The sequence below is a fragment of the Mytilus galloprovincialis genome, chromosome 7 (genome assembly GCF_965363235.1).
Source record: "Mytilus galloprovincialis chromosome 7, xbMytGall1.hap1.1, whole genome shotgun sequence".
NCBI lineage: Eukaryota > Metazoa > Mollusca > Bivalvia > Mytilida > Mytilidae > Mytilus > Mytilus galloprovincialis.
Window position 1 is genome coordinate 71,822,214 of NC_134844.1, and position 13,369 is coordinate 71,835,582.

The 13,369-nt window shown below is 35.6% G+C and overlaps 11 non-coding genes across 11 annotated transcripts; all 11 read right to left on the reverse strand.

Annotated features, from left to right (window-relative positions):
* Positions 1–409: 409 nt before the first annotated feature.
* Positions 410–602, reverse strand: LOC143084510 (U2 spliceosomal RNA). The gene has a single exon (XR_012981132.1). It is a non-coding gene; the product is annotated as a U2 spliceosomal RNA (small nuclear RNA).
* A 987-nt stretch (positions 603–1,589) lies between these two features.
* On the reverse strand, positions 1,590–1,782 carry LOC143084511 (U2 spliceosomal RNA). The gene has a single exon (XR_012981133.1). It is a non-coding gene; the product is annotated as a U2 spliceosomal RNA (small nuclear RNA).
* A 987-nt stretch (positions 1,783–2,769) lies between these two features.
* LOC143084512 (U2 spliceosomal RNA) lies at positions 2,770–2,962 on the reverse strand. The gene has a single exon (XR_012981134.1). It is a non-coding gene; the product is annotated as a U2 spliceosomal RNA (small nuclear RNA).
* Positions 2,963–3,949: 987 nt separating this feature from the next.
* On the reverse strand, positions 3,950–4,142 carry LOC143084513 (U2 spliceosomal RNA). Its single transcript, XR_012981135.1, has one exon. It is a non-coding gene; the product is annotated as a U2 spliceosomal RNA (small nuclear RNA).
* A 987-nt stretch (positions 4,143–5,129) lies between these two features.
* LOC143084514 (U2 spliceosomal RNA) lies at positions 5,130–5,322 on the reverse strand. The gene has a single exon (XR_012981136.1). It is a non-coding gene; the product is annotated as a U2 spliceosomal RNA (small nuclear RNA).
* A 988-nt stretch (positions 5,323–6,310) lies between these two features.
* Positions 6,311–6,503, reverse strand: LOC143084516 (U2 spliceosomal RNA). Its single transcript, XR_012981137.1, has one exon. It is a non-coding gene; the product is annotated as a U2 spliceosomal RNA (small nuclear RNA).
* A 987-nt stretch (positions 6,504–7,490) lies between these two features.
* On the reverse strand, positions 7,491–7,683 carry LOC143084517 (U2 spliceosomal RNA). Its single transcript, XR_012981138.1, has one exon. It is a non-coding gene; the product is annotated as a U2 spliceosomal RNA (small nuclear RNA).
* A 986-nt stretch (positions 7,684–8,669) lies between these two features.
* On the reverse strand, positions 8,670–8,862 carry LOC143084486 (U2 spliceosomal RNA). The gene has a single exon (XR_012981108.1). It is a non-coding gene; the product is annotated as a U2 spliceosomal RNA (small nuclear RNA).
* A 987-nt stretch (positions 8,863–9,849) lies between these two features.
* LOC143084519 (U2 spliceosomal RNA) lies at positions 9,850–10,042 on the reverse strand. The gene has a single exon (XR_012981140.1). It is a non-coding gene; the product is annotated as a U2 spliceosomal RNA (small nuclear RNA).
* Positions 10,043–11,028: 986 nt separating this feature from the next.
* On the reverse strand, positions 11,029–11,221 carry LOC143084487 (U2 spliceosomal RNA). Its single transcript, XR_012981109.1, has one exon. It is a non-coding gene; the product is annotated as a U2 spliceosomal RNA (small nuclear RNA).
* Positions 11,222–12,208: 987 nt separating this feature from the next.
* LOC143084520 (U2 spliceosomal RNA) lies at positions 12,209–12,401 on the reverse strand. The gene has a single exon (XR_012981141.1). It is a non-coding gene; the product is annotated as a U2 spliceosomal RNA (small nuclear RNA).
* Between the last annotated feature and the right edge of the window lie 968 nt (positions 12,402–13,369).

Here is a 13,369-nt window from a genome sequence, read left to right on the forward strand (position 1 = left end):
TAGAAGGGGACGTAATTCTTTTCCCCGCGTTTTTCCGTAACGCTAAAAATTTATAGAGTTTCTTTTTAGGAACGAGAATACATTAATACACTGACATGTGCTGTTATAAATACAAGCAAGCGACAACAAAAATATTACATTACAAGAAAAGAAAAGAACTTTTTAGAGAACAGACATAAAAAAAAAAAAAAAAAGAAAATGCAACTTATTTTACATGCACGAGAAGTAGAATGATTTACAACAATGAGTAAAACTATACAATTTACGCAAACTCCTTAAATAAGAAAGATATATAGAAAAAGTACACATGTAGTGCTCAGTGAAAAGCATTAGAGAATATTTTACTGGGGCTGTTTCGCAGGCTATTGAAGGGAAAGCTATTTTTCTATTTTAATTTTCTCCCCAAACAGGGGAGTGAGCCGATCCTGGAGGTACTGCAATACCAGGCCAACTCGTGGCAAGAGCGGTGCAAGCACCTAACATCTCACCTAGTTGCAAAAATCAGTTTAATATCGAAGTACCCACATGGGGTACGTATCAGATATTAAGCTGATAAGAACAGATACTACACTTTGATCTTAGCCAAAAGGCCGAGAAGCGATACTCAAATCTTTCCGAGTTTCCAAAGCCTACAAATCCTATTTCTTACTCAAACACGGTGTTTTAATTTTAACCAAAGCTACACAAATTTTGCAAATTTATATACAAAAAGCACACGAAACACGAGATCTTGATTTGCTTCAAATACCTGACAGCATGAAACGATTTCTGCATGACAAAACGGGTGTGAAAATAAAAAGCGGCTTGTGAAATACGACAAGTCGCGAGAATACATTTTTAAACGTATATCATACGTTTACGTATTTAATCTTAATCGAACGAAATAACATGATCATGTTGATTCATCCTAGGTCCGACGAACGCAGTTTTTAAAGCCTAGGAAATTTCATTAATCAGAAAATAAATTCAACGCTTTTTCACAATCAGCACGGACTTTTCACTGTCTCGTTTAGTTGACACAAACATAAACAGTTCACCTGTTCTATTTTTTAAAGGAATTGACCGGTACAGCAATTTTTAAATAAATTTTAGAAGGAGGAAAAAACTTACCGGCCGACTGCAGTTTCCATCGTTTGCCCTCGTTCTGAGGCGACGTCGCTATTAACGATGATTGAAACAGTAGAAGGGGACGTAATTCTTTTCCCCGCGTTTTTCCGTAACGCTAAAAATTTATAGAGTTTCTTTTTAGGAACGAGAATACATTAATACACTGACATGTGCTGTTATAAATACAAGCAAGCGACAACAAAAATATTACATTACCAGAAAAGAAAAGAACTTTTTAGAGAACAGACATAAAAAAAAAAAAAAAAAGAAAATGCAACTTATTTTACATGCACGAGAAGTAGAATGATTTACAACAATGAGTAAAACTATACAATTTACGCAAACTCCTTAAATAAGAAAGATATATAGAAAAAGTACACATGTAGTGCTCAGTGAAAAGCATTAGAGAATATTTTACTGGGGCTGTTTCGCAGGCTATTGAAGGGAAAGCTATTTTTCTATTTTAATTTTCTCCCCAAACAGGGGAGTGAGCCGATCCTGGAGGTACTGCAATACCAGGCCAACTCGTGGCAAGAGCGGTGCAAGCACCTAACATCTCACCTAGTTGCAAAAATCAGTTTAATATCGAAGTACCCACATGGGGTACGTATCAGATATTAAGCTGATAAGAACAGATACTACACTTTGATCTTAGCCAAAAGGCCGAGAAGCGATACTCAAATCTTTCCGAGTTTCCAAAGCCTACAAATCCTATTTCTTACTCAAACACGGTGTTTTAATTTTAACCAAAGCTACACAAATTTTGCAAATTTATATACAAAAAGCACACGAAACACGAGATCTTGATTTGCTTCAAATACCTGACAGCATGAAACGATTTCTGCATGACAAAACGGGTGTGAAAATAAAAAGCGGCTTGTGAAATACGACAAGTCGCGAGAATACATTTTTAAACGTATATCATACGTTTACGTATTTAATCTTAATCGAACGAAATAACATGATCATGTTGATTCATCCTAGGTCCGACGAACGCAGTTTTTAAAGCCTAGGAAATTTCATTAATCAGAAAATAAATTCAACGCTTTTTCACAATCAGCACGGACTTTTCACTGTCTCGTTTAGTTGACACAAACATAAACAGTTCACCTGTTCTATTTTTTAAAGGAATTGACCGGTACAGCAATTTTTAAATAAATTTTAGAAGGAGGAAAAAACTTACCGGCCGACTGCAGTTTCCATCGTTTGCCCTCGTTCTGAGGCGACGTCGCTATTAACGATGATTGAAACAGTAGAAGGGGACGTAATTCTTTTCCCCGCGTTTTTCCGTAACGCTAAAAATTTATAGAGTTTCTTTTTAGGAACGAGAATACATTAATACACTGACATGTGCTGTTATAAATACAAGCAAGCGACAACAAAAATATTACATTACAAGAAAAGAAAAGAACTTTTTAGAGAACAGACATAAAAAAAAAAAAAAAAAGAAAATGCAACTTATTTTACATGCACGAGAAGTAGAATGATTTACAACAATGAGTAAAACTATACAATTTACGCAAACTCCTTAAATAAGAAAGATATATAGAAAAAGTACACATGTAGTGCTCAGTGAAAAGCATTAGAGAATATTTTACTGGGGCTGTTTCGCAGGCTATTGAAGGGAAAGCTATTTTTCTATTTTAATTTTCTCCCCAAACAGGGGAGTGAGCCGATCCTGGAGGTACTGCAATACCAGGCCAACTCGTGGCAAGAGCGGTGCAAGCACCTAACATCTCACCTAGTTGCAAAAATCAGTTTAATATCGAAGTACCCACATGGGGTACGTATCAGATATTAAGCTGATAAGAACAGATACTACACTTTGATCTTAGCCAAAAGGCCGAGAAGCGATACTCAAATCTTTCCGAGTTTCCAAAGCCTACAAATCCTATTTCTTACTCAAACACGGTGTTTTAATTTTAACCAAAGCTACACAAATTTTGCAAATTTATATACAAAAAGCACACGAAACACGAGATCTTGATTTGCTTCAAATACCTGACAGCATGAAACGATTTCTGCATGACAAAACGGGTGTGAAAATAAAAAGCGGCTTGTGAAATACGACAAGTCGCGAGAATACATTTTTAAACGTATATCATACGTTTACGTATTTAATCTTAATCGAACGAAATAACATGATCATGTTGATTCATCCTAGGTCCGACGAACGCAGTTTTTAAAGCCTAGGAAATTTCATTAATCAGAAAATAAATTCAACGCTTTTTCACAATCAGCACGGACTTTTCACTGTCTCGTTTAGTTGACACAAACATAAACAGTTCACCTGTTCTATTTTTTAAAGGAATTGACCGGTACAGCAATTTTTAAATAAATTTTAGAAGGAGGAAAAAACTTACCGGCCGACTGCAGTTTCCATCGTTTGCCCTCGTTCTGAGGCGACGTCGCTATTAACGATGATTGAAACAGTAGAAGGGGACGTAATTCTTTTCCCCGCGTTTTTCCGTAACGCTAAAAATTTATAGAGTTTCTTTTTAGGAACGAGAATACATTAATACACTGACATGTGCTGTTATAAATACAAGCAAGCGACAACAAAAATATTACATTACAAGAAAAGAAAAGAACTTTTTAGAGAACAGACATAAAAAAAAAAAAAAAAAGAAAATGCAACTTATTTTACATGCACGAGAAGTAGAATGATTTACAACAATGAGTAAAACTATACAATTTACGCAAACTCCTTAAATAAGAAAGATATATAGAAAAAGTACACATGTAGTGCTCAGTGAAAAGCATTAGAGAATATTTTACTGGGGCTGTTTCGCAGGCTATTGAAGGGAAAGCTATTTTTCTATTTTAATTTTCTCCCCAAACAGGGGAGTGAGCCGATCCTGGAGGTACTGCAATACCAGGCCAACTCGTGGCAAGAGCGGTGCAAGCACCTAACATCTCACCTAGTTGCAAAAATCAGTTTAATATCGAAGTACCCACATGGGGTACGTATCAGATATTAAGCTGATAAGAACAGATACTACACTTTGATCTTAGCCAAAAGGCCGAGAAGCGATACTCAAATCTTTCCGAGTTTCCAAAGCCTACAAATCCTATTTCTTACTCAAACACGGTGTTTTAATTTTAACCAAAGCTACACAAATTTTGCAAATTTATATACAAAAAGCACACGAAACACGAGATCTTGATTTGCTTCAAATACCTGACAGCATGAAACGATTTCTGCATGACAAAACGGGTGTGAAAATAAAAAGCGGCTTGTGAAATACGACAAGTCGCGAGAATACATTTTTAAACGTATATCATACGTTTACGTATTTAATCTTAATCGAACGAAATAACATGATCATGTTGATTCATCCTAGGTCCGACGAACGCAGTTTTTAAAGCCTAGGAAATTTCATTAATCAGAAAATAAATTCAACGCTTTTTCACAATCAGCACGGACTTTTCACTGTCTCGTTTAGTTGACACAAACATAAACAGTTCACCTGTTCTATTTTTTAAAGGAATTGACCGGTACAGCAATTTTTAAATAAATTTTAGAAGGAGGAAAAAACTTACCGGCCGACTGCAGTTTCCATCGTTTGCCCTCGTTCTGAGGCGACGTCGCTATTAACGATGATTGAAACAGTAGAAGGGGACGTAATTCTTTTCCCCGCGTTTTTCCGTAACGCTAAAAATTTATAGAGTTTCTTTTTAGGAACGAGAATACATTAATACACTGACATGTGCTGTTATAAATACAAGCAAGCGACAACAAAAATATTACATTACAAGAAAAGAAAAGAACTTTTTAGAGAACAGACATAAAAAAAAAAAAAAAAAGAAAATGCAACTTATTTTACATGCACGAGAAGTAGAATGATTTACAACAATGAGTAAAACTATACAATTTACGCAAACTCCTTAAATAAGAAAGATATATAGAAAAAGTACACATGTAGTGCTCAGTGAAAAGCATTAGAGAATATTTTACTGGGGCTGTTTCGCAGGCTATTGAAGGGAAAGCTATTTTTCTATTTTAATTTTCTCCCCAAACAGGGGAGTGAGCCGATCCTGGAGGTACTGCAATACCAGGCCAACTCGTGGCAAGAGCGGTGCAAGCACCTAACATCTCACCTAGTTGCAAAAATCAGTTTAATATCGAAGTACCCACATGGGGTACGTATCAGATATTAAGCTGATAAGAACAGATACTACACTTTGATCTTAGCCAAAAGGCCGAGAAGCGATACTCAAATCTTTCCGAGTTTCCAAAGCCTACAAATCCTATTTCTTACTCAAACACGGTGTTTTAATTTTAACCAAAGCTACACAAATTTTGCAAATTTATATACAAAAAGCACACGAAACACGAGATCTTGATTTGCTTCAAATACCTGACAGCATGAAACGATTTCTGCATGACAAAACGGGTGTGAAAATAAAAAGCGGCTTGTGAAATACGACAAGTCGCGAGAATACATTTTTAAACGTATATCATACGTTTACGTATTTAATCTTAATCGAACGAAATAACATGATCATGTTGATTCATCCTAGGTCCGACGAACGCAGTTTTTAAAGCCTAGGAAATTTCATTAATCAGAAAATAAATTCAACGCTTTTTCACAATCAGCACGGACTTTTCACTGTCTCGTTTAGTTGACACAAACATAAACAGTTCACCTGTTCTATTTTTTAAAGGAATTGACCGGTACAGCAATTTTTAAATAAATTTTAGAAGGAGGAAAAAACTTACCGGCCGACTGCAGTTTCCATCGTTTGCCCTCGTTCTGAGGCGACGTCGCTATTAACGATGATTGAAACAGTAGAAGGGGACGTAATTCTTTTCCCCGCGTTTTTCCGTAACGCTAAAAATTTATAGAGTTTCTTTTTAGGAACGAGAATACATTAATACACTGACATGTGCTGTTATAAATACAAGCAAGCGACAACGAAAATATTACATTACAAGAAAAGAAAAGAACTTTTTAGAGAACAGACATAAAAAAAAAAAAAAAAAAGAAAATGCAACTTATTTTACATGCACGAGAAGTAGAATGATTTACAACAATGAGTAAAACTATACAATTTACGCAAACTCCTTAAATAAGAAAGATATATAGAAAAAGTACACATGTAGTGCTCAGTGAAAAGCATTAGAGAATATTTTACTGGGGCTGTTTCGCAGGCTATTGAAGGGAAAGCTATTTTTCTATTTTAATTTTCTCCCCAAACAGGGGAGTGAGCCGATCCTGGAGGTACTGCAATACCAGGCCAACTCGTGGCAAGAGCGGTGCAAGCACCTAACATCTCACCTAGTTGCAAAAATCAGTTTAATATCGAAGTACCCACATGGGGTACGTATCAGATATTAAGCTGATAAGAACAGATACTACACTTTGATCTTAGCCAAAAGGCCGAGAAGCGATACTCAAATCTTTCCGAGTTTCCAAAGCCTACAAATCCTATTTCTTACTCAAACACGGTGTTTTAATTTTAACCAAAGCTACACAAATTTTGCAAATTTATATACAAAAAGCACACGAAACACGAGATCTTGATTTGCTTCAAATACCTGACAGCATGAAACGATTTCTGCATGACAAAACGGGTGTGAAAATAAAAAGCGGCTTGTGAAATACGACAAGTCGCGAGAATACATTTTTAAACGTATATCATACGTTTACGTATTTAATCTTAATCGAACGAAATAACATGATCATGTTGATTCATCCTAGGTCCGACGAACGCAGTTTTTAAAGCCTAGGAAATTTCATTAATCAGAAAATAAATTCAACGCTTTTTCACAATCAGCACGGACTTTTCACTGTCTCGTTTAGTTGACACAAACATAAACAGTTCACCTGTTCTATTTTTTAAAGGAATTGACCGGTACAGCAATTTTTAAATAAATTTTAGAAGGAGGAAAAAACTTACCGGCCGACTGCAGTTTCCATCGTTTGCCCTCGTTCTGAGGCGACGTCGCTATTAACGATGATTGAAACAGTAGAAGGGGACGTAATTCTTTTCCCCGCGTTTTTCCGTAACGCTAAAAATTTATAGAGTTTCTTTTTAGGAACGAGAATACATTAATACACTGACATGTGCTGTTATAAATACAAGCAAGCGACAACAAAAATATTACATTACAAGAAAAGAAAAGAACTTTTTAGAGAACAGACATAAAAAAAAAAAAAAAAAGAAAATGCAACTTATTTTACATGCACGAGAAGTAGAATGATTTACAACAATGAGTAAAACTATACAATTTACGCAAACTCCTTAAATAAGAAAGATATATAGAAAAAGTACACATGTAGTGCTCAGTGAAAAGCATTAGAGAATATTTTACTGGGGCTGTTTCGCAGGCTATTGAAGGGAAAGCTATTTTTCTATTTTAATTTTCTCCCCAAACAGGGGAGTGAGCCGATCCTGGAGGTACTGCAATACCAGGCCAACTCGTGGCAAGAGCGGTGCAAGCACCTAACATCTCACCTAGTTGCAAAAATCAGTTTAATATCGAAGTACCCACATGGGGTACGTATCAGATATTAAGCTGATAAGAACAGATACTACACTTTGATCTTAGCCAAAAGGCCGAGAAGCGATACTCAAATCTTTCCGAGTTTCCAAAGCCTACAAATCCTATTTCTTACTCAAACACGGTGTTTTAATTTTAACCAAAGCTACACAAATTTTGCAAATTTATATACAAAAAGCACACGAAACACGAGATCTTGATTTGCTTCAAATACCTGACAGCATGAAACGATTTCTGCATGACAAAACGGGTGTGAAAATAAAAAGCGGCTTGTGAAATACGACAAGTCGCGAGAATACATTTTTAAACGTATATCATACGTTTACGTATTTAATCTTAATCGAACGAAATAACATGATCATGTTGATTCATCCTAGGTCCGACGAACGCAGTTTTTAAAGCCTAGGAAATTTCATTAATCAGAAAATAAATTCAACGCTTTTTCACAATCAGCACGGACTTTTCACTGTCTCGTTTAGTTGACACAAACATAAACAGTTCACCTGTTCTATTTTTTAAAGGAATTGACCGGTACAGCAATTTTTAAATAAATTTTAGAAGGAGGAAAAAACTTACCGGCCGACTGCAGTTTCCATCGTTTGCCCTCGTTCTGAGGCGACGTCGCTATTAACGATGATTGAAACAGTAGAAGGGGACGTAATTCTTTTCCCCGCGTTTTTCCGTAACGCTAAAAATTTATAGAGTTTCTTTTTAGGAACGAGAATACATTAATACACTGACATGTGCTGTTATAAATACAAGCAAGCGACAACAAAAATATTACATTACAAGAAAAGAAAAGAACTTTTTAGAGAACAGACATAAAAAAAAAAAAAAAAGAAAATGCAACTTATTTTACATGCACGAGAAGTAGAATGATTTACAACAATGAGTAAAACTATACAATTTACGCAAACTCCTTAAATAAGAAAGATATATAGAAAAAGTACACATGTAGTGCTCAGTGAAAAGCATTAGAGAATATTTTACTGGGGCTGTTTCGCAGGCTATTGAAGGGAAAGCTATTTTTCTATTTTAATTTTCTCCCCAAACAGGGGAGTGAGCCGATCCTGGAGGTACTGCAATACCAGGCCAACTCGTGGCAAGAGCGGTGCAAGCACCTAACATCTCACCTAGTTGCAAATATCAGTTTAATATCGAAGTACCCACATGGGGTACGTATCAGATATTAAGCTGATAAGAACAGATACTACACTTTGATCTTAGCCAAAAGGCCGAGAAGCGATACTCAAATCTTTCCGAGTTTCCAAAGCCTACAAATCCTATTTCTTACTCAAACACGGTGTTTTAATTTTAACCAAAGCTACACAAATTTTGCAAATTTATATACAAAAAGCACACGAAACACGAGATCTTGATTTGCTTCAAATACCTGACAGCATGAAACGATTTCTGCATGACAAAACGGGTGTGAAAATAAAAAGCGGCTTGTGAAATACGACAAGTCGCGAGAATACATTTTTAAACGTATATCATACGTTTACGTATTTAATCTTAATCGAACGAAATAACATGATCATGTTGATTCATCCTAGGTCCGACGAACGCAGTTTTTAAAGCCTAGGAAATTTCATTAATCAGAAAATAAATTCAACGCTTTTTCACAATCAGCACGGACTTTTCACTGTCTCGTTTAGTTGACACAAACATAAACAGTTCACCTGTTCTATTTTTTAAAGGAATTGACCGGTACAGCAATTTTTAAATAAATTTTAGAAGGAGGAAAAAACTTACCGGCCGACTGCAGTTTCCATCGTTTGCCCTCGTTCTGAGGCGACGTCGCTATTAACGATGATTGAAACAGTAGAAGGGGACGTAATTCTTTTCCCCGCGTTTTTCCGTAACGCTAAAAATTTATAGAGTTTCTTTTTAGGAACGAGAATACATTAATACACTGACATGTGCTGTTATAAATACAAGCAAGCGACAACAAAAATATTACATTACAAGAAAAGAAAAGAACTTTTTAGAGAACAGACATAAAAAAAAAAAAAAAAAGAAAATGCAACTTATTTTACATGCACGAGAAGTAGAATGATTTACAACAATGAGTAAAACTATACAATTTACGCAAACTCCTTAAATAAGAAAGATATATAGAAAAAGTACACATGTAGTGCTCAGTGAAAAGCATTAGAGAATATTTTACTGGGGCTGTTTCGCAGGCTATTGAAGGGAAAGCTATTTTTCTATTTTAATTTTCTCCCCAAACAGGGGAGTGAGCCGATCCTGGAGGTACTGCAATACCAGGCCAACTCGTGGCAAGAGCGGTGCAAGCACCTAACATCTCACCTAGTTGCAAAAATCAGTTTAATATCGAAGTACCCACATGGGGTACGTATCAGATATTAAGCTGATAAGAACAGATACTACACTTTGATCTTAGCCAAAAGGCCGAGAAGCGATACTCAAATCTTTCCGAGTTTCCAAAGCCTACAAATCCTATTTCTTACTCAAACACGGTGTTTTAATTTTAACCAAAGCTACACAAATTTTGCAAATTTATATACAAAAAGCACACGAAACACGAGATCTTGATTTGCTTCAAATACCTGACAGCATGAAACGATTTCTGCATGACAAAACGGGTGTGAAAATAAAAAGCGGCTTGTGAAATACGACAAGTCGCGAGAATACATTTTTAAACGTATATCATACGTTTACGTATTTAATCTTAATCGAACGAAATAACATGATCATGTTGATTCATCCTAGGTCCGACGAACGCAGTTTTTAAAGCCTAGGAAATTTCATTAATCAGAAAATAAATTCAACGCTTTTTCACAATCAGCACGGACTTTTCACTGTCTCGTTTAGTTGACACAAACATAAACAGTTCACCTGTTCTATTTTTTAAAGGAATTGACCGGTACAGCAATTTTTAAATAAATTTTAGAAGGAGGAAAAAACTTACCGGCCGACTGCAGTTTCCATCGTTTGCCCTCGTTCTGAGGCGACGTCGCTATTAACGATGATTGAAACAGTAGAAGGGGACGTAATTCTTTTCCCCGCGTTTTTCCGTAACGCTAAAAATTTATAGAGTTTCTTTTTAGGAACGAGAATACATTAATACACTGACATGTGCTGTTATAAATACAAGCAAGCGACAACAAAAATATTACATTACAAGAAAAGAAAAGAACTTTTTAGAGAACAGACATAAAAAAAAAAAAAAAAGAAAATGCAACTTATTTTACATGCACGAGAAGTAGAATGATTTACAACAATGAGTAAAACTATACAATTTACGCAAACTCCTTAAATAAGAAAGATATATAGAAAAAGTACACATGTAGTGCTCAGTGAAAAGCATTAGAGAATATTTTACTGGGGCTGTTTCGCAGGCTATTGAAGGGAAAGCTATTTTTCTATTTTAATTTTCTCCCCAAACAGGGGAGTGAGCCGATCCTGGAGGTACTGCAATACCAGGCCAACTCGTGGCAAGAGCGGTGCAAGCACCTAACATCTCACCTAGTTGCAAATATCAGTTTAATATCGAAGTACCCACATGGGGTACGTATCAGATATTAAGCTGATAAGAACAGATACTACACTTTGATCTTAGCCAAAAGGCCGAGAAGCGATACTCAAATCTTTCCGAGTTTCCAAAGCCTACAAATCCTATTTCTTACTCAAACACGGTGTTTTAATTTTAACCAAAGCTACACAAATTTTGCAAATTTATATACAAAAAGCACACGAAACACGAGATCTTGATTTGCTTCAAATACCTGACAGCATGAAACGATTTCTGCATGACAAAACGGGTGTGAAAATAAAAAGCGGCTTGTGAAATACGACAAGTCGCGAGAATACATTTTTAAACGTATATCATACGTTTACGTATTTAATCTTAATCGAACGAAATAACATGATCATGTTGATTCATCCTAGGTCCGACGAACGCAGTTTTTAAAGCCTAGGAAATTTCATTAATCAGAAAATAAATTCAACGCTTTTTCACAATCAGCACGGACTTTTCACTGTCTCGTTTAGTTGACACAAACATAAACAGTTCACCTGTTCTATTTTTTAAAGGAATTGACCGGTACAGCAATTTTTAAATAAATTTTAGAAGGAGGAAAAAACTTACCGGCCGACTGCAGTTTCCATCGTTTGCCCTCGTTCTGAGGCGACGTCGCTATTAACGATGATTGAAACAGTAGAAGGGGACGTAATTCTTTTCCCCGCGTTTTTCCGTAACGCTAAAAATTTATAGAGTTTCTTTTTAGGAACGAGAATACATTAATACACTGACATGTGCTGTTATAAATACAAGCAAGCGACAACAAAAATATTATATTACAAGAAAAGAAAAGAACTTTTTAGAGAACAGACATAAAAAAAAAAAAAAAAAGAAAATGCAACTTATTTTACATGCACGAGAAGTAGAATGATTTACAACAATGAGTAAAACTATACAATTTACGCAAACTCCTTAAATAAGAAAGATATATAGAAAAAGTACACATGTAGTGCTCAGTGAAAAGCATTAGAGAATATTTTACTGGGGCTGTTTCGCAGGCTATTGAAGGGAAAGCTATTTTTCTATTTTAATTTTCTCCCCAAACAGGGGAGTGAGCCGATCCTGGAGGTACTGCAATACCAGGCCAACTCGTGGCAAGAGCGGTGCAAGCACCTAACATCTCACCTAGTTGCAAAAATCAGTTTAATATCGAAGTACCCACATGGGGTACGTATCAGATATTAAGCTGATAAGAACAGATACTACACTTTGATCTTAGCCAAAAGGCCGAGAAGCGATACTCAAATCTTTCCGAGTTTCCAAAGCCTACAAATCCTATTTCTTACTCAAACACGGTGTTTTAATTTTAACCAAAGCTACACAAATTTTGCAAATTTATATACAAAAAGCACACGAAACACGAGATCTTGATTTGCTTCAAATACCTGACAGCATGAAACGATTTCTGCATGACAAAACGGGTGTGAAAATAAAAAGCGGCTTGTGAAATACGACAAGTCGCGAGAATACATTTTTAAACGTATATCATACGTTTACGTATTTAATCTTAATCGAACGAAATAACATGATCATGTTGATTCATCCTAGGTCCGACGAACGCAGTTTTTAAAGCCTAGGAAATTTCATTAATCAGAAAATAAATTCAACGCTTTTTCACAATCAGCACGGACTTTTCACTGTCTCGTTTAGTTGACACAAACATAAACAGTTCACCTGTTCTATTTTTTAAAGGAATTGACCGGTACAGCAATTTTTAAATAAATTTTAGAAGGAGGAAAAAACTTACCGGCCGACTGCAGTTTCCATCGTTTGCCCTCGTTCTGAGGCGACGTCGCTATTAACGATGATTGAAACAGTAGAAGGGGACGTAATTCTTTTCCCCGCGTTTTTCCGTAACGCTAAAAATTTATAGAGTTTCTTTTTAGGAACGAGAATACATTAATACACTGACATGTGCTGTTATAAATACAAGCAAGCGACAACAAAAATATTACATTACAAGAAAAGAAAAGAACTTTTTAGAGAACAGACATAAAAAAAAAAAAAAAAGAAAATGCAACTTATTTTACATGCACGAGAAGTAGAATGATTTACAACAATGAGTAAAACTATACAATTTACGCAAACTCCTTAAATAAGAAAGATATATAGAAAAAGTACACATGTAGTGCTCAGTGAAAAGCATTAGAGAATATTTTACTGGGGCTGTTTCGCAGGCTATTGAAGGGAAAGCTATTTTTCTATTT